Here is a 21,022-nt window from a genome sequence, read left to right as displayed (position 1 = left end):
CCCTGCCTTCAACTATCTGAGAGACATTCAAAACCTAGGTTTATTGATATATGAGGACAATAATGAAAGGAATTTTAAATTCAAAGATTCCAATTCTGAAAATGTTTTTGAAATGGACTTTTAACTGTATTTTTAAGCGTACTTTCAATAATGATGATGATAATATAAATTTAAGTATACAGAGGCCTTTGAATTTTAATAACTATCCAGTATTGGCAATTGTCAACAGATACCCAAGTCAATTGTGAGAGAATTTATTCTCATTAAAAATTACTCAGTGTAGGGCTGGAGATGTGGCTCAAGCGGTAACGCGCTTGCCTGGCATGCGTGGGGTGCTGGGGTCGATCCTCAGCACCACATAAAAATAAAAAAATAAAGATGTTGTGTCCACCGAAAACTGAAAAATAAATATTAAAAATTTTCTCTCTCTCTCTCTCTCTCTCTCTCTCTCTCTCTGTCTGTCTGTCTCTCTCTCTCTATCTTTTAAAAAATAGTGTACTGGGTTAAAATATGTCTATTAGTCAGGATTCTCTAGAGGAAGAAATCCACAGTATGTCTATCAGCTTATCCTGCTGAGTCAGCAAAATCCAAGCCTAAGAAACATTCCTTTCAAAATGGCAAGAATGTTAACAACATTGGCACTGGGCTCTGAAGCTAACAGTTACCAGACAGTCCAGTAGAATGGGCTTCCTCAGTGCAGCAAGATAGCTTCTTTTTTTTTTTCTTTTTTTTATTGGTTGCTCAAAACATTACAAAGCTCATGACATATCATCTTTCATACATTTGATTCAAGTGGGTTATGAACTCCCATTTTTACCCCAAATACAAATTGCAGAATCACATCGGTTACACATCCACATTTTTACATAATGCCATATTAATGACTGGAGGGGGGATAGTAAGGGATAGGAAAGGTAGCAGAATACAAAAATGTTTCTAGCTCTGCAAATTTGTAGTACACAATGAAGCCTCTTGATAACTCACAAGCATTGAACAATTTCCAATGCCTCTATCATTTAACTTCTAGATTATGAGACCCTATGTAATAAACTTGCAGAGCTAACTCTGGGTCACTGGTCCTCCATCTAAGAGCATTCTTCTATCTGGCCTCAGCTTTGCTTAAAAATTATCCTTTTTCTTTCTCGCTGTTTTTCTCCATCTCCAGTCACCCCTACTCCAGATCCTTTGTTGATACTATGTCACCAAGTGGATAGTCCACATTGGTTATCTCCAGGTTGGAGAGCTAGAGGAACCTGTGGCTGTGCAGTTCAAGATGCTGGAGCCTCAGAACAAGAGGGATCAATGATGCTACCGCAGTCCAAGACCAAAGGCTTCTGGAAACTCCCTGGAGAATGATTAGAAGAATTGGCTTTGAAAGAGTTAAAGAGCAAGAGTCCGATGTCTGCAGGGGATTGCAGCAAGAACAAGTTCAAGAAGAATCACCTTTTGTCTGCACCACTTCCTTGTTCTTCTTTGATTCCATCCAAGCCTCCAACCTATTGTATGGTGCTACCCAAGCTTAGGGAGTGTCTCCATTTCAGTTGCTAACACACATGCCAATCATCCCTAGACATGCCGTCATTGACAGACTCAGAACCATCTTAGTCTTTGGCATCTCTTAATTGAAGAAAGTTGGTGATTAAAATCACAATATGGATTCCTCTACTTTATTTTATTAACCATATTTTTATCCACTGGGCTAATGCAGAATGTCTACTTTTATACCTGAGGTTTTGTACAAAAATGTTATATACAGATGTATCCTTATCAATAAGTTACTATATCCTTTCCTTGATTTGGAAAGTGATATTAATAGAAGATAGTCTAGAGGTTTGTCAATTGAACTATTTTATGTCAACAATTTCGCTTGTATAGCTAAGTTTTTAGAAGCAAAATTATAAACTTATCATATGAAATTTAGTACAATATAATAACAACTCCAACATAAAATTCTATCATCCAACGTATTAGGTATTCATTTATTTTTCATCTGTACATCTCATAACCATCAAGAGTACTTATCTAAAATAATGGGTAACTCTAGATGATGCCCCTTAATACGGAATTTAGGGGCATAAAGGAAGTAGAATAACAATCCAATAGATTTTACTTTACTACACTAGATGAAGACCACTTGCCTAAGAGAGCAGTTCTCTCTACAATGGAAATAAAACTCACAGACATCATATTCAACCATTTCATTGTTCACTCATTCCAAAAGGAGAGAATTTATTCTCAGAAACTGTATTCATTTCCAAGGAAAGAAGAAATTTTCACACAGAATAGAAGAAACATATTAGAGTTGCAAAAATATATCAATTCTGACATTCATTTATAAATATATATTGATAACTAATTTGTCCAAAAATTTTCAGAACACTCCATATAGAATGTATTTGTGAAATATGCATTTATTAGTGACTATATACTCTGTGCTAAGAGTCCCATTCTGGTCACATATGTGACCAAGTTAATAAAATTCTAACAATGAAGAACCAAACAAAGAAACACAATTAATGAAAATAGAAGAAAACTTAGTTATAAATGCATGTTCACAAAAGCATTAAAGAACACTCTTTAAAAAATATAAGGACTTTTTTTACCATAAATGTTTAATAATACAATTGATAACAGAAAGTGAGCTACAATTGAAAAACCTAAAAAAAAATCACAAAACAAAAACATCAATACAAGTGATTATCACAAAATACAGAATAAAAATCAACAGAAAAAAAAAAAGAAAGAAAAAGGTAATGGCTATCATTGAAAAATATTCCTTTTTGGTGTTCTTAAAGGCAGCATAGTTTTTTTAAAAAAAAGTTATACAGAAAAGAATACTAAGAAATAACTAAGTTTTTATTCTTTTTTTTTTTCTCAAGGGGTGGGGAATAGTGGGGATTGAACGCAGGGGCACTCAATCACTGAGCCACATGCCCCAGCCTATTTCATATTTTACTTAGAGACAGGGTCTCACTGAGCTGCTTAGTGCCTTGCCATTGCTGAGGATGACTTTGAACTCAAAATCCTCCTGCCTCTGCCTCCCAAGCTGCTGGTATTGCATGCGTGCAGCACTGTGCCTGGCATAACTATAGTTTTGATTTGAAATACTTGATAATTTTATTAATCAAATTGCCCTTTCAACCTAAAGCTGCACTAAAATATAATAGATTCTTTTTATTTTTAAGGCACTTTATTTTGCTAATTGTTATTAAAGAAATCTTGTAAAATAAGTAATTCTTTTAATTCTTATAATTTAAATACCATGATATCTAAGGTATAAAAATGCACTTATTGTATTTATAGGTTAATAATATTTAACTCAAAATTGCACAAAAACTATTCAATCACACATCTCAAATTATAATCTCAGCTCTAATTTATTTCAAACACCAGTATGTACAATCTTATAAATATTATAAATATGTCAAATGCAAAGTAAAAAGAAACTGTTTTCTAATACTGCAGAGAGAATTATGGCTCACTTAGTGCCAAATAATTTATTAAGTCTTTGAATGTTGCTGAAGAATACCCAGCTAAGCAAACTACATAGAACTACATAATGGAGACCAGTGTCAGCAGTGTCATTGAATTTTAAGAGTATGCATAAGTAAACTATCCACAGATTGTACATAGAGGTATCTGGCTATTGTTGTCCTGGAAACCTTGTAAAAAATGAGGAACAACTAGAATTATCCTCAGAAGGAGATGTTTGTAATGAGCACTGTAACCTGCTTAGTTTTCTTATTATGTGTGCACTTGTGTCTATGTATCTCCTTGTTTTGTCTTCCTCTTCAATTTAATTTTGAGGTACAATGTGCAAAATATGAAGTTTAGAAATAAGGACAGATTAGGCAAAAAATGGTTTTAGCAGTAATTATATGCTTTATGTTTTTTAACTGGTTCATAAGAACAAAACAAAACAAAAAAAAAGCAACTTCTTGTTGCTGTCAGTGAAGGCAAACTTCTGAAAAATACTCAGGTTTAACTAGATGTGTGCCAGGAATTACTTTTTCTTGATACATGCAGCCTCTCCTCCAATTCATGATTTTACAAGAATGTTGAAAGCAATGAGTTTTCATACAAAGAAACAAAGATTCTTCATTGTGTACAAAGGATCTTTGGACCTCTTAAGAAACATTTAGGATCAAAACTACAGCAAAATTAAAAGTAATTGGGTTTTGTTTGCTTGTTCTATTTTCAAGAGACTCTTTTTTTAAAAGTGCAAAGGAATCTTCTGCAATTATCATAACTTAGGTTGGCACCCCTGCTTGAGGCTCGTGAATACTAACTGATGCAGTCTTATCTTAAAAGTCAGTTTTAGACAAATGCCAGTGAAGAATCCCACTATTATTCTGGTGTATGCCTAATATACAACCTTTGTCCTCAATGTTTTGTCCAGAATACAGACCTTGGTGAAACATTTCTATTTCAACAACGTAGGCAATACTCATTATCACTTGTGAGAACAGCCCTTCTGGAAAACAAAAGGGTAGGAATGGGAATTCAGACAACTTGATTAAACATCTTTTTTTTTTTTAACAAATTAGTCCAGAAAAAGTAAAACGATGTGTTGTAAACCTGTACTGAGGTAGACCTAAGGTGTCTGATCTCTATAGTGTGCTCCATCAAAAATATTTATTACTAGTGTTTTAAGCTCCTGAATAAATATTCATTTTAAATTGAGTTCATTAGACAGAATTCCCCTTTAACATTGATAGAAACATTCTATAAATATGTAAGAATGTTTATTTTTTGCATACAACATTTTGGTATAAAGTAAATGTAGAAGGAACATGTGGGAGGGGAATTAAATAAGGAAATTACTCTACCACTCCATATGAAACAAAAATTTGTAAGAAATAATACTCCTAATTCTATAACCAGTATGAAAACACAACATAAAATGCCTATATTCTATGTTAAATTTGTTCCTAAGGCATATTTGATAGTTATGATATTTAGGCCTAGCACCAAGATGTGTAACATAACTAGGGAAAGTTATGGAAGAGAGAGAGAGAGAGACAGGGGGGAGGGGGAGAGAGAGAGAGAGAGAGAGAGAGAGAGAGAGAGAGAGAGAGAGACAAGAAACTAGAAGGCATAGCAGGAAGCTAAAGAAAGAAATGAGAAAGGAACAAATTGAAGAGTAATATAAAGAAACGTTCATGACAAATCTTCAGCTTTGATTAATCAAGAGTTTTCTAACAATAATAATACACTTAATATAACAATATAGGAGTTTCAAAGCCTCCTTACATGCAATTATGTAAGTTAAAACAGAAAAAACTTTAGAAACAAAAGTTAATCAGGTGACAACATTTCTTGGGAAAGTAAAAACTAGATGAAGAGGATTATTAACTGTATATTTGTTTAGTGTGGTCATTTTTGAAAAGGAGAGAGAGAGTTGAAAAGGAAGAAAAGGGAAAAAGGAAAGGAAAATTGTGGAACATCTTCAAAGGGATGCTCTTGTTTCATGGAAAAAAATCATTCTTTAATTAAGTCTCATCATCAGAAAGCGCAGTGTTTTCTCTGGATAAGGATGTCAAGATGACATATTTCTTTAATTAAACATACAACAGTTTTTCTTTTTTTAACAAAAAGTCAGTTAATGATTTTGCCAAGGAAATAAATGATTTTATTGAAACATTCACACACTATGAAATTGAAACAATTGAAAAAAACTTAATGCTAAATACTGCCAACTGATCATCAAATCAAAATTCTTTGAGTTTTACTTTCTTGCAACTACCCATTTTTTTTGTATCATTAGTTAATGAAGTTGTTCCAGTTACAAATGTAAATTTTACTTTAATTAAAAAACAATAATCTTACCATTCAAAAATGAACCACACTACAAAATAATAGAGCACCATAATTTAGAGAACCAAAAATAAATGTGGTAGGAAGAATTTATTCAATTAATTTTAGTCTAACCAAAAACTAAATGCTTCTAAAATTTTAGAGTCTCTTATTTTATGTTACATTTAATTGATCTACTTTCTAACTACTAATTTGCATTTTGAAAGAATTTACAGCACTTTGTGTTCCCTTATAAAATGGATGACAAAAACTAAAAATGGAAATAAAATTATAATAACATGTTGAAAGGAGTTGCTTTAACAATTGAATAGATTAAGAAATAAACAACTCTGTAAAGTGTCAAATTTTAATCAGGAAAGGGGGATGATAATTATCCAAGCTAGTAGAATCCTTTTAATTTTATATTGTGTCCTGTGTAATTAGGCGCCTGGGTATTCATCACTTTTTCTACAGAACATTCTCTAGTGACCCTTGCTTGAAGACATAAGCCATTCTGAAGGCTTGTTTGAAACACACTGGAGTATCCTTTTCTTCTGAAACACAATGCTTTGAAACCTCTTGTCTGGTGGCCATCCTGGAGGATCACATTATCAGTATTTTCATGCAGTTATAAATATAGCTAAAAAGATATAAAATAGAAGTCCCTTACATTATAAGTAATTATCATGTTTCTTTGATTACTGACTATACCACGATATAATGAGGAATGTTATGAAAATTTTGCATGCTTAAAGACAAAATTCCCCAGCTTTTTCAAATTTTCAAATTTATGATTTCATTGGTAAGTAGTGGTCATTAATCAAGGAGTCAACTAGCAAAATATAAGTAGACAATATGTTATCTACTATAGCACAATAATATGTTGCTACATTAAGATATTAAAATGGACCTCTACTAAAACCTGTGGTATTTAGTGGTTTAAGTCTTTTAAAAAAATGCTGCAAGATTAAACTCTTTGCCATTATATATTATGATTATTTTTCCCAATCCAAAAAAATTTAAATGCAAATCCAAAATAGGTAGATAATTCATAATTATTTGTTTTTGCAAAAGCATATCTTAAGGGATTCCTCTCTTAATCAAGTTTAGTTCCCTTGAAGGATGTTCATGTGACGAAGCAGATTATATATTTAAGATCTCCAAATGTTTCCTAACATTGGAAGTAGTCATTTCTCATTAAAGCTATCTCCTTGTAAACAAAGAAAATTTGATGCATGAAATTAATTACAGGAATAGCTCAGATACATCCATTGTGTCATTCTGTTTATACTTAACATTACTATGATTTGGCATTGTGTTTTGTATATTCGATGGGCAAATGTAACCCGAATCAGTCAAAATTTGTCTTACTCCATTAGGATGCAATAGCAAACTGTCATATACTGGGTATCAAATAAGCAACAAAAAATTATTGTTCACAGTTCTGGAAGTCAAGAGCATATATCCTCATTTATATTTGGCATCTTATTGTTGTGTCCTCATCTGGTAGAAGGAGCTAGCTATGTCTCTGTGGTCTTTTATATAAAGACCTTAATTTCAATAAATAGAGTTCCACACTCATGATCTCATTACCTCCTGAAGACCCTATTTCCAAATGCTATCACCTTGGGGGTTAAGATTTCAAAATATGAATGTTTGAGAGTGTGGTACTAAACATTTACATATAGCAAATTTTAATGAGTGGTTTCACATTTCTGTTTCCCAGTCTGAAATATGTGACTGGAAGTTTGATATAGCAGATTTTAACCACTACACATATATCCCCCATCTGTATTTGAGTATGCTCCACAAGCTACTATACTGTTATTTTGCCACTTTTCTTTGACTGCAAAATTCCAAATACAAATACTTTGTTTCACCTTTTAATGACAACTGTCCACAACATAGTTCATAGTAACCTTAATAGATAACCTATTACCTGATAGGGAGAGAGAATATTCCACTTACTAATGGTCCATGCCACCAAGATAAATAAATAGAGATAGAGCAGAATAAAACGGCAATAATAAAAAAAAAAATGTTACAAGGAATTCAGGTTGATAAGCCAAGAGCTTCAGCGATATCTGAGGAAGAGAAGTTCCATTTCAATATGTTAGCAGGAATATATACCTTCTCTTTTGAACTATAACGATGTAGAAACAAAAATATACAATGAAATATTTTCTTTTGCATATATTTATGCATAAATTTAACCATATAATACAATATTTATTTTACATAATTTTTGCAAATACCATATGATTATTATCACATTTATCTTCCTTATATGCTGCCACCACTACTCAGTTTCAGTTAATACAAAGCAGCACTTCCTTAAAGAGACAATTGTGTATTCAAATGCAAAATGGTTATTTGGTAGAGACTTAAGGACTATCAGATTATCAGCAAACCATTCTGTCATTTTTTTAAGTTGTTCAATCAATTATATTGTCTAATAATTAGACTACAAGAAGAAAACAAGTGAACATGAGTGAGATTGGAAGTTTAATGTATTTTATTTTTCCCTTGCTTTGATAAAGAGTAGTGACAACTAGATAGTTCATGTCTATGAAGAACTGATCTACTTAAACTGGTTATGAGCATGCCTGTGCACACATACATGCAATACACAAGCACACATAAACATGCACACACACATATGCATCACCCACAGAAGCACACCTTAATGGGCACACAGAGTCTGGTTTTGCAGTGATTTAGCACTATAAGACTGAAAATCATTTTTTCACCAAAAAAAAGGTTATCTTTTCTCTAAAATAGACAAGAAGAAATGTTTTTAGGGAAAAAATCTAACCCTTTTATGTTTTCATATTTCTCACAGTTATTCCAATTTTAATAACTGACTGCGGCCCCCAATTTATTATCTCTGAAGCATTCTAATTTTTCTTAAATATGATTTTCTATAAGGTCTCCCTGCTTCAAATGCTTTCTTCACTTGCTTTATTCTCCATAATTTAGGAACTTTCAAGTAGTCCTTGAATTTAAAGAAATACACCACAGGAAGCACAAATGTATAAATTAAAATCATTTTGCATAAAACTCAAATGTCTGGGACTCAAGATTAGTATATTATTTAGTACATGATTGCATCCACAGTCTTAATAAAAATGCACATAAACATTTTTATTTATAATTCAACTGCATAAATATTTGGGCATGAAATATTAGGAAATTTTTTAGGTTTTCTAGAATTAACTCTGATATGAAAAAGTGCCAAATGAGTTTATAAATTATTAATCAGCATATAAAATGTGTTATATGCAGTCTTGTAAACATAAAGCTAAATATGTAACATATAAGTTCAATATATATAATACAGTTTCAGTTTAAATGAACTTTTCCAACATTTTCCCTAATAGTTTAGACATGTAAGATTCTTTATTTTCATTTTCAGGCATGAATAAAAAAAGTTACATAAAAATGTGCTAAAAATATTCTCAGCAACTTCTAATATTATTAGACAGTAAGTTTCTTGGTATCGTAATATGTATTATTTTTCATGTTTCTAGCTGCTGGTACAATGTCTAAAACATGGTAGCAATAGAATAAATATTTGTTTAGTGATTGAATAAACTAATACATTTTAGCATCCACAATGTATTCAACACTATAGTATGATAAAAATGCTATGGAAAAATATGATCATCAGCATATCCAGAAAACTGCTGAAAGTATATTTTAAATAAAGCAAATGGGTATGTGTTGAGATTTTTAAATCAATAATTCTAATTCACAGACTCAAAGGGAACTGTTATTTTAAAATGTTGAGGGATTCATGTCATAAAAAAGCAAACTGAATCTCAGACTTGAGGAGGAAAATAGCTTGTTGTAACCTCACTAAATGGAAGAAATTGTCTACACAGCTAAAATCATAAGCTAACTGAATAGAACACATTGAGGAATCTTGGGAAACCAAAAAGACACAGAAGAAAATATTGACAGAGTCATCTCCTGCTCTTTAATAACAGATTGCTTATTTAACAGGCCTCAAATATCCTGACCACATTGTTAAGATCAATTTTCATTTAAAGAAGTACAGAAAATGGTAGACATGGAGGATTTGGGGTCCAATTGGTGAGATCATTCATACTGTAAAATTGATGAAATCAGACTATTTTAACATTTTGTCTTTCTAACATTTATTTTTTCTAACTCATTTTTCTAACTCATTTTGAGTATAATTCTTAAAATCTCCTGATTATTACATATCTTCCCTTACAAGTTTCCTATGTGTCCTCTGTTAATATAGACTCAGAATATGTTTGTTATTTGGTAGTCATTGATCATAATTAATTAATAAATTATTTCATATTTTGATTTCTTCTTTTTTCTTCAAACAAAATGAACCCGTAAGAAGATAAGACTATTCTGAAGTCTATGAAAGAGATACTATTCATTATTAATTTTACAAAGCATTTCCATAACTTTAGGTAATATGAATTATTCTCTGAGAAATACATTTGGTTTCTATTTACTGAGAAATTAAATTTCTGAGCCTGTAATGCTCAGAGGCAGCTCAGGGTCTAAGACAAATTTACCGTACAGCAGATACCATTCACCAAGGTGTAATAAAACAATTTTTCAAAATGATACCTGGCATTGATACATATTGTTCCTTTTAAACCACACAAGCACATCTGGAAATGAAGCCATACAACAGAGAATAATAATAGACTTATTTTGCTCTTAGTAGCAGTGTTATCACTGCTGCATTTTGTTGTTTGGTAAACATTTCTTCTTTCAGAAAGACATTATCGGCAACAACTTGTAAGTCCGATGATCCAAAAGAGAAATCAAATACTCTAATGTATCTTATGATGCCTGAGGCCAGTGTAAGAAGTGTTAGTTTCTCCTTTACACAGTACCAGCATGCTAGAATTGGCATAGATTAGATATGTTATGGTGTTCGCACAAACATCATAGCCCAGAAATACCCATTCTTTTCTGCCTCACTTAATTCTGCCTGTTCAAATAAGTGTTACTTTTGCTCTCAGAAAATGCCTATTGTTTTATCTGTGTATTATATACTTGACATTGGAAGAGGACAGATCTGAGTTCTAATATCACTTTTGTGTAACTCAGTGTGTAAACATAAGACAGCTAAAGCTCAAATTAGCCTTAACTCGGTGAATGAGGACATTATCTTCTATGCCAGTGTTCCAGGAGGTTTTTGAGCTTCTCTAGGGGATCAGCTATGTTCCCACAGTGACTGATACCTCATTTGGAACAGAAACATTTCCCTACACAGAGTATATTTATTCAAATCTAAAAGGTTGTATAATAATGGACCTTAAATTTTGAGGAGGAAAAAATATGAATTTAATATTAACATCTGAATGATAGCCTTTAAAGGTGAGGAGGCAATTTCACTTACTTCTGAATAATTTCTAGTCCAATTTTTTTTAGTTTTTAGTAATGTAAGTACATTTTTTTTCTATGTGCTTAATAAGGCACTTATGTTTCTGGTGTAAATTTTGAATGGCAGCCTTTCTGGGCATAGTAGAGAAGTTTTTGTTTTATTACTTGCAACTCTTTTAAATGAGCAATTTGAAATTTCACCTTTAGACTCTCCCTACAGAAAAATATTATCTCCATGTGATAAATATTTGTAAAATCTAATAATTCCATCCTAAATTTCAGCTCTCATGACTCCCAAAACAATGTGATTGACAATTTTATTTATTTTGATGAATGTGTAAATATAAATGTTTAGCTTTTTTCTAAAAGGATATTATATAACAGCTGTGGGAGTTAAATTCATCTCATACTTTTTATAAATTATTTTAGGAAAGCACTCTTTTGGGGAGTTGACTTTAAAACATTTTTCATTCACTCTATGTCAGGACCATATTTGTGTTCTACTGGCTGGAAATGGTATTGGGAAAGCCATCAGTGATATAGATGACCAACTACAGAGGCTAAGAGTATGGCATATACAACTGGAGGACAGATTGATGCAATTTCTAGTCCACTAACCAATCCAATAGAGTCAGTTGTCTAAGAAAATATGTTATTTGACTAAGTCTGCAGGCATATTTTTAACCCAGCTATTCTGAAAGAGATACAGCTTATGTGGCCTAAAGAATTGTCAGCAGTACGACTCATAAAAAAACTCTAACAGTAAAGCAACAGTCACAGAAGATCAATTGGAATGCAATGAAGAGTCTATCCACTTGAAACAGCAATCTTTTATGCCATCTGTTGCAGAGAGGCTTAAAGACTTTACAAGATCAGTATTCTGAAAGTGATCAGTCTTCCAGAGGCAAAGACATTAAACGGTGTGAAAATGCCAAGATCAAATCAAGCATAAATACACCTTGAAACTTGGATGAGGCTGCTTTGAGAAAGCAGACCATTGAAAAACTATCCAAATTCCAAATATTGATTATGATGCTACTTGGTTAAAATAAAAAGATAATAATAATTAGCCATAGTAGCTTAACCTTCCAGATGCTTAAAAAAAATATCACAAGACCCTTTTTATGGACACAATAGTAATGCTTCTCATTTAGAAAGGACACTTGAGACTGCACATTTATATACATATAAATAAGTTTATATATACATATTATATATATATATGTGTGTGTATATATACATATATGTATATACACATATGTGTGTGCATATATATATATATATATATATATATATATATATATATATAATATTCTCAATGCTGCTCCTGGTGGCCAATGTCAAGATATCATCATGTAATGGCAATTCTGTGAAACTGGCATTTCTCAAATAATTTCAATGGAAACCTTACTCAGAAAGATATTTTTTTTAATTATTGAAATTCATTGTAAGAAAATTTTCTTTTTAAGATTTAAATATTAACATGCAGATCTTTTGATCTGCATGCCCTATTTTTTTAATTTCTCAAATATGTTTTATTCTTATTGAACTATTATTTCCATGAAAATAAATTGTCATCTGTTGGTATTATGATTTACAACAATATCAAAGCTGAACATATAAACATACAATTGAATAATGTTCTACATCCAAAGGGACTATTTTTTTTAGAGTTTCCTTCTTGCCACCTTCACGTTAAATTCCTCTCTTGCACCTAGAAGAATACCTAGCAATATGATAATACATCTAAGGAAATGAAGACAATATATAGGAGAGCACAATGTTAACTAAACTAAGTGTAAACTGATCTAAATTAGCAAAAATACCTTACTTTATAGAAAATTAAAATTTTTTTAAAATTTAAAATTTATCTTGTATATTTTTCATTAATAGATATGATAAAGTAATGATTAAAATTTTAGCACCTCATTGTATTTTCTATATAATATCACTATAGCACACCAAGGAAATTATGTACATAATAAAATTTAATTCTGCTGTTTAAGCTATTTGCTAAGACTCTACTTCTGATTTCATATTCAGGGAAGAAAACAGATGACAGGAATTTTATTTAATTATTTCCACACTACTGTGCTCTAGAGGAAAAGTCAAATGTATTAGCCTTGTAATATCTCACAAGGACAAGGTAAGGCAAGAACCTGTTTGTATATTCATACCTCATTATTTCTGGAACTTGAAATTTACTTTTTGAAACATGTACAAAGGAAGGCATGAAAAAAGCATTTTTAAAGGGCACAGTAAGCATTCAGTGCCTTAAAACAATTTCAGTTCTGGAATTTAATGCTTTTCCTGAAATCAGCACAGATGAAAAGTATTCATTTTTATTTGTGGATAAAGAAGAGATATTTAAGTAATGACAGTGACCCAGGATGAATCAAAAATGTTTACTATAACATATTAAGTTATAAAGAATACACAGGACTATGAATTCATTGTATATGGATGATCATTTTTCATCTAAAGAAACCATGAAGGGACTATTAAGATTACACTTGGTGATATCACTGATTTAGAATCTGGTAAGAGATAAGAATATGTTATAGTTTATTTCACTGAGGCTTACAAAAGATCAGATCAGTCTTGGCTATACTGTATTCATAATCTTTCATGTAAAAAAATTAAAGTTTTTAAAGATATGACCATCAATAGAGCAGTAGGTCTCTAAAAGGTTTTTACCAGGACCTGAATGTTCAACATTTCTATTAAAGACTTGAATTAAAAAATGAAATACAATATATTTCATCCATGTTAAATTTCTATATAAACAATGAACAGCCTTTAAAGAAAATACCATATTTTTATAATTAATTTTAAATAAATATAAAATCTAGAATACAAAAATTACTTATGTTGGAGAAAGATAATAGCAGTGTTGATTTGTAGCTTCACCAAATGTGAGATAGTCTATAGAGTCTAAATAAATAGGATTAATAAGTTGCAAAGACAAATATTTCATGATAGTTTCATTGCCTATGATCGCTAACAATGAGCAATCACATAGCATAAGCATGATAGACAATTTTTATATGGAGAATAATTAACAGATTTTAGAAAAATGTAAATTAATTCCAATATAGACTTCCCATAGAAAGAAAAGAAAGATGATCTCATGTGAGAGTGAGAATTTCACCATAAGTAAAGAAGCAAGGGCAGAGTTATGATCTGTGTGGAGAATAAATCAATAAGACAGGTAATTTAATACAAAAATCCAGTTAATATGAAGTGTTATCAGTATTTGGGACATCAAGAATTAATTATAACTTCATACTTTACTAAATCACACAATTCTGTGTGTAGCACATTACACTTAAAGAATCAATATTGAGGGGCTAGAGTTATAGCTCAGTGGTAGAGCATTTGCCTCATAAGTGTGAGGCACACTAGGTTCAATTCTAGAACCACATAAAAACAAATAAAGTCATTGAGTCCATATACAACTAAAACATTTTTTTAAAGAATCAATGTTGATACAATTTTATGAGTTCTCAGCACAATAGTATATTCTTATTCAAATAATTAAATGTTAGTATATAGTTAGTGTCTATATTTCACAGCATTGCCTTATAAAAATCAATATTATAAAATATATATGTGTGTGTGTGTATATATATATATATATATATATATATATATATATATATATATATATATTTAAACTGTGGCTCTTTGTACAGTTAGAGGATGTAACATTATTTTGATATCAATTTGCAGATGAAATCTGACTTGCGGAGGATAATTGTACCAATTAGACCCTTATTCACCTTTCTGGAAGGGCCTTTCCCTCACTTGCTTTCTCAGTCTTCTAATAGCTCTTTGTGACTCTTGAAAAGCAATTGCAACTCAGTAATGCCAGAACTAATCAAATACAAGATCATGAATAGAGAAGACATTTAAAGAGAAAAACTCAGTGAATAGTTTTAGAAAATATGAAAAATAAGGCTCAATTATATACCTGAATTATTTCCAAGTCTTTCTCTTTCAAGTGGTTCAATAGATGCATTGAGCACTGAAGGTTTTGTGTTCTATTCAGTGGCCATCACCAATTCATCTACTTATACATCTTTTCAAACTTCTACTATTCATTCAATAAACATGATGGATTGAGATCGATGTTAATAACTAGGATGTTAAAATTTCAGTATTTTAAATTGAGATATTTTCTGCTATTCTTTTCTTTTCAGTCATTCAACATGATAGAGATGTATCCCTAGAATCAGGGTTGATAAAGTATTCATAATTTTCAGAACTTCCTGTTCTCTCTATGCTTTGTACATCTCCTTAGCAGATGAAGAATTGTCAACAAAGTAGCTATAGAGAAAAATCTCCATTTTTAAGCTGTCATGAATACTAACAGTAGATTCAGGAATTTTGTTGCCAGCATCTTATAATTATACTTACATTGAATCAAAACATCCAACTAAATATTTCATTATTTTAAAAAATGTATGCCTTCAATTTTCATATTAATTTTAGTCCATGTATTAACCTCCATACATCCAAATTCCTGGTGCGTTTTAAAATTTAGGAATGTTGTTCTATAATGATAGCATTAAGAAAGCAAAAAAGACCATTCACATACTGGGAAAAGATTACAAATTATATCTGACAAAAGTCGCATATAAAGAACACTAAAAATCTCAATAAGAAAATTTGCACGATTTTAAAATGGGAGAATATTTGAATAAAAAGGTTCTACAAATGCTTAGTAAATGCACAAAAAGTTGTTCAGTGTTTACTAGTCACTAGGAAAATGTAAATTGAAACCACAAGGACATACTACCTGCCACTTAGCATATCTGAGGGTGACTAACATGATAAAAAAAAAAATACTGATTATGCCTGGGGTTGGTATGCCAGTGCATGGCAAAATCTAGAAGCCTCATATGCTGTTGTTGAATACAGGCTCATTAAGAAAATCTCTTAGAGTGTAAAACATACACCTACTAGATGCTCAAAAATCTGACTTTTAAGTCATAAAAATGAAAATACATCTTCACACAGAAACTAGAGCAAATTTGCACAGACACATTATTCATGATAATCTAAAAATGGAAACAAAGAAAATGTTCTTCCACTGGTAAATGGACAACAGCAATGTAGATTCCTGCACAATCTAAAAAATGTAAACAAGTATTGCTTTTTTAAAATCTAAAATCAAGCCAGGTGAGGTGATGAACACTTGTAATCCCAGCGGCTCCAGAGGCTGAGGCAGGAGAATTGCAAGTTCAAAGCCAGCCTCATCAACTTGGTGAGGCCCTAAGCAACTTAGTGAGACCATGTCTCTAAATAAAAAGAAAAAAGAGCTGGGGATGTGGCTCTGGGGTTAAGCAGCCCTGGGTTAAATCTCCAATACTAAATAAATAAATAAATAAATAAATAAACAAACAAATAAATAAATAAAAACAGTTTCATTGGGATATAATCTACATATGCATTTTGACTATTTAAAGTACAAGTTGTGGCACCTTCCTGTAGTTCCAGCAACTCAGGAGTATGAATTAGGAGGATTGCAAGTTCAAAGCCAGCATCAGAAATTTAGTGAGACCCTGTCTATACCTAGCTCTCAGCCAGTATTTTTAAAATACTCGGTTTTCTCCTTTTGCTCTCTTCCATTATACCCATTACATGCATGATGCTGTGCTTAATGGTATCCCACATTTCTCTGAGGCTTCATTATTTTTTATTATTTTTATTATTTTTGCTCTGTGCTCTGATTTATCTTTATGATCATTTATTCTTTATTTTGTCAGTTCAATTCTACCATTGATGTCTATAGTGATTTCTTAAAATTTCCATTATTGTGCTTCTCAAATCCACAATTTCATTTTGTTCTCTTTTTTTATGAGAAATTTCATGATATAATAACATATACATATTTCCAAAATATGCTAAGTGAAAGAAATCAAATCAAAAAGACTTAGTGAAATATACTTATAAGTATATTTAATTTATTGAACAGGCAAAACTTCACAGACAAAATATAGTTCGGTAATTGCTTTATACCAAGTGTAAGAGCAGGATAAACTGAAATTGAGCATGAAGGTCATTGTTCACATAAGAAAAGTGTGTTCTAAAATTAGATTTCAGTCATGCACTTACAATTGTATACACTTATTAAAAGTTAACTAACTATATACAAAAAAGGTAAGTTTTGTACTTCATTAATCTGTTTCTTTGCCTGCCCCACTCAAATAATATAATGCCTCTTAGTAAAATGAGACAAAACATTTTTCTGAATTACATTAAGATTAAAGAAAATATCAAAATTTCAATTAGATTTTAGTTTAAAAATTCAGTGTGAGCAAAAATAACATAATCACAAAGAACATAAATTCTGTGGACTAGTTGACAAATTTCAGATGGTAAGTCTAACATTCATTAGATCTGTGATCTTGAGAATGTTATTTATGCTTCCATTGACATGAAAAATAGGTATGATAATATAACCTTCTTCAAAGGCTGTTTTAAAAATTATATGAATTAACACACTTTATAAGTAGAGCCAAAAAAGAATGAAAATGTTTTGGTTCAAAAGGGGAGGAAGTAGAAAGTAAGTAAGTAAACAAATAAATAAATAATTGAGCCATGACAAACCTAAGTGAATTAGTAAAACTGGAAAAAAGTTCTAATAATATCAGAAAGGAGATAAGGAATCCACATGCACCACTCTAATTTGAATAATTTATCCAAAAAATATTTAAAGAATGATTATTTCCTTGCTAGAGATATCAATATGAATAGGCATATACATTAGCCACTCTCAGGAAACCTGTATTTTTATTTGAAGTATTATTAAGTACAAAAATACAATAAGATAAAAACATAATAGGAAAGATTATGAAAATTCTCTTCCTGTAATATGAGTCTATTAGTGGAGTTTGCAGAGAGATTAACAAAGCATAAGATATCTTACGCTTTGTTACAACTACAAAGGGAGCATAATAACGTTTTACTATATTCCAATGTATCTCAGAAAAAAATAATTTAAAATTGTGTCCCCTTCATGTGAGAAACAGAATTTAACATACCTACAAAAAATAGTAAAAGTGTATTATCTGTAGCTATATATATACAACATGAAGATGCAAGTAAATAGGCATAAATTAAAATGTGGCATGATTTTGAGCTATACATACATTTTGTGAAGTTATGCAATATAACTTTTATGTTTGAAAAATAGTTGTCAAAAACACAAACTGATATTGTTCTGATTAGGTCTGATACAGAAGGGAAAATTTAATCTTAGCAAAACACTTAATATTGGTCTTCACATTAAAAGTGTTTTCAAGGGTTGGGAATATGGCTTAGTTGGTAGAGTGCTTGCCTTGCATGCACAAGGCCCTGGGTTCAATCCCCAGTACCACCAAAGGGGGGGAAAAAAAAGGTTGAACTATTTGAATTAATCCATAGACAAAGTACAAAATGTGACTCATCACATATAAAGGAAACTCCACAAAAGTATGAACAAATGTTTCAGTGCAAACTTTGCCAACCAGGACAGTGGGATGATATATTCAAAGAGCTGAAAAAGAAAAACTGCCAACAGCAACAACAACAAAAAATATAGCATATCCAATAAAATTATTCTTTTAAAATGATGGAAAAAGCAAAAACAGGTAGAGTTCATCACTACCAGACCTGGCTTTCCAGAAATGCTTGAAGGAGTTCTTCAAACTAGAAGGACACTGAAGAGCAGCACAGAAGCATTAATCACATAGGAAAAGGTTAATATACACATACAGGCAGAATAGAGCAACACTGTAAAAGCCCTGTATAAATTACTTCTAACCTCAACATAAATGTTAAAAGGTAACATTTTTTTAAACAAATGCACAATGTTAATTTTAAAAAGCAAGAAGCAACCTCTGAATATAAGAACACAGACTGTGTAGTGGTAATGAAAGAACAATGTTTTTCTAGGCAATTAATTTGTTATTGATTTGAAGTAGATTATAACCACAAGATATTTTAAATGAACCTCAAGAAAACTTCAAAGTATACCTAAAATAAATACAAATGATAAAGAAAAATGCAAAGGAAATCACTACAAAAAAAATCATCAAATAAACATGGAAAACAAAGACTAAACAATTATATGATAAGGAAACAATAGACTGGCAAGTACTCGCGTGTCAACAGCTGAATTAAATGTAAGTGCATTTATTCATTATTTAAGCATGATAATTTATCCACATATTAACAGTTTTTAAGTCATTTTAGTTGCTGAAAAATTGCAGCTGAGTTTAGATGTGTTTTGAGAAATGTATGTGTCCTATTAATTAATCAAAAAGATAATACTGCAAATTATTTCCTGGGCCTTAATGTATTTATGAAACACTTGTGTTATTTATTCTGTTCCTTTTTAGTGTCAGGAACACTATTTTATAAAGAATGCATTATACACTTTACCATTCATTCCTCAAATTCATTCGACCAACCAAAGGAAAAGTACATTAAACAAATCATTACTTTCACTGTGGGGGAAAGGCTCTGTTCCTTAGTTCCATCAACTATGGTTAAATCAAAAATGGCAAAATATATGTCTATGTTTGCAAGATGGAGAAGTATATGGTCAAAAAACTAAATTCTGGCTGGCAGTTTATCCTCTTTCCTGTCACATTCGTAACCAAGAGAACTATAGTTACTCACTATGAGCCCAAGTTTCATAACATTTTTCTTATTTCCTATATATGGTACATGCATTTTACAGTCTGTTTCACTTCATACACTATAAATTTTAAGTTGAAATTCCAACCTCAGAAGTTGAGCTGTATACTATTCTGCCTTAAGCCTTAATTCAGGATAGTTAAAAATGATTTTTTTTTTTTGCTAAGTACAAAATTAAATTAACATTTCTATTAATACCACTCCATTTTCTTCATAAAAAGAAAAGGCAAAGAAAGCTCCATCTCATTGTTTTATTTTATCTCAAACTAAATGCATTCATTTATAAAGAAAGAAATAAGAGGATATCCTCAGTCACAAAAATATTTTGTATTTTTATGTGAAAGCAGCAGGAATTATTCATATTTCATTTTTCAAAGGCTGTGTGTGTGTGTGTGTGTGTGTGTGTGTGTAGAAAAATGTTTAAGTTTACTCAAAGAGAGTTCTGGCCTTTGTGCTTAGCACCTGGGAGTCTCCTTTAGGCCACAGGAATGCCCTTCCTCATAAGAGCATCCTTCTTTACCTGGTGTACTTGGGCTGTACTGTGCTAGATCCCCTAACCATGTGACTCAGAGTGAAACTTTGGTCTATGTGGTTACTCATCTACCAATAGCAATACTGGAAACAAAAGGTCAGCCATGTTGGTTGTAAACCATGTCTATGTGATTCAGCTTCAATGAGAGACAGGGAATCAAGGTCTCAGTGAGATTCTTTGGTTGCAGATACTCCATGCCAACGTTGCACATCATTTTCAGGAAAGATAGCAGTGTCCCCAAATTCACTAGAAGATGGTAACTGAGAGCAGAAGTTTAGAGGACTCTTCTCCATGTCTTTTGCCTTGGCTGATTTTTAAACTGCATTTCTTTACTCAATAAACTGTAACAGGGCTGGGGATGTGGCTCAAGCGGTAGCGCACTCGCCTGGCATGCCTGCGGCCCAGGTTCGATCCTCAGTACCACATACAAACAAAGATGTTGTGTCTGCCGAAAACTAAAAAATAGATACTAAAAAATTCTCTCTGTCTCTGTCTCTGTCTCTCTCTCTCTCTCTCTCTAAATAAAATAAATAAACTGTAACAGTGAGTATAATACCCTTTGAATGAATTGTGTGAGTCCTCCTTTTGAACTATTATTTTGAACTATTATTTTGAACTATTATGAGG

At 31.4% G+C, this 21,022-nt stretch overlaps 1 non-coding gene across 1 annotated transcript; it reads left to right on the top strand.

The window, feature by feature from the left end:
• The first annotated feature begins 18,489 nt into the window (after positions 1-18,489).
• Trnaa-ugc (transfer RNA alanine (anticodon UGC)) lies at positions 18,490-18,562 on the top strand. The gene has a single exon. It is a non-coding gene; the product is annotated as a tRNA-Ala (tRNA).
• The last annotated feature ends 2,460 nt before the right edge of the window (positions 18,563-21,022 follow it).

Source organism: Marmota flaviventris, chromosome 5, assembly GCF_047511675.1.
Source record: "Marmota flaviventris isolate mMarFla1 chromosome 5, mMarFla1.hap1, whole genome shotgun sequence".
Taxonomy (NCBI): domain Eukaryota; kingdom Metazoa; phylum Chordata; class Mammalia; order Rodentia; family Sciuridae; genus Marmota; species Marmota flaviventris.
The sequence above is the reverse complement of the archived record's forward strand: the minus strand, read 5'-3'. Positions and strand labels throughout refer to the sequence as shown.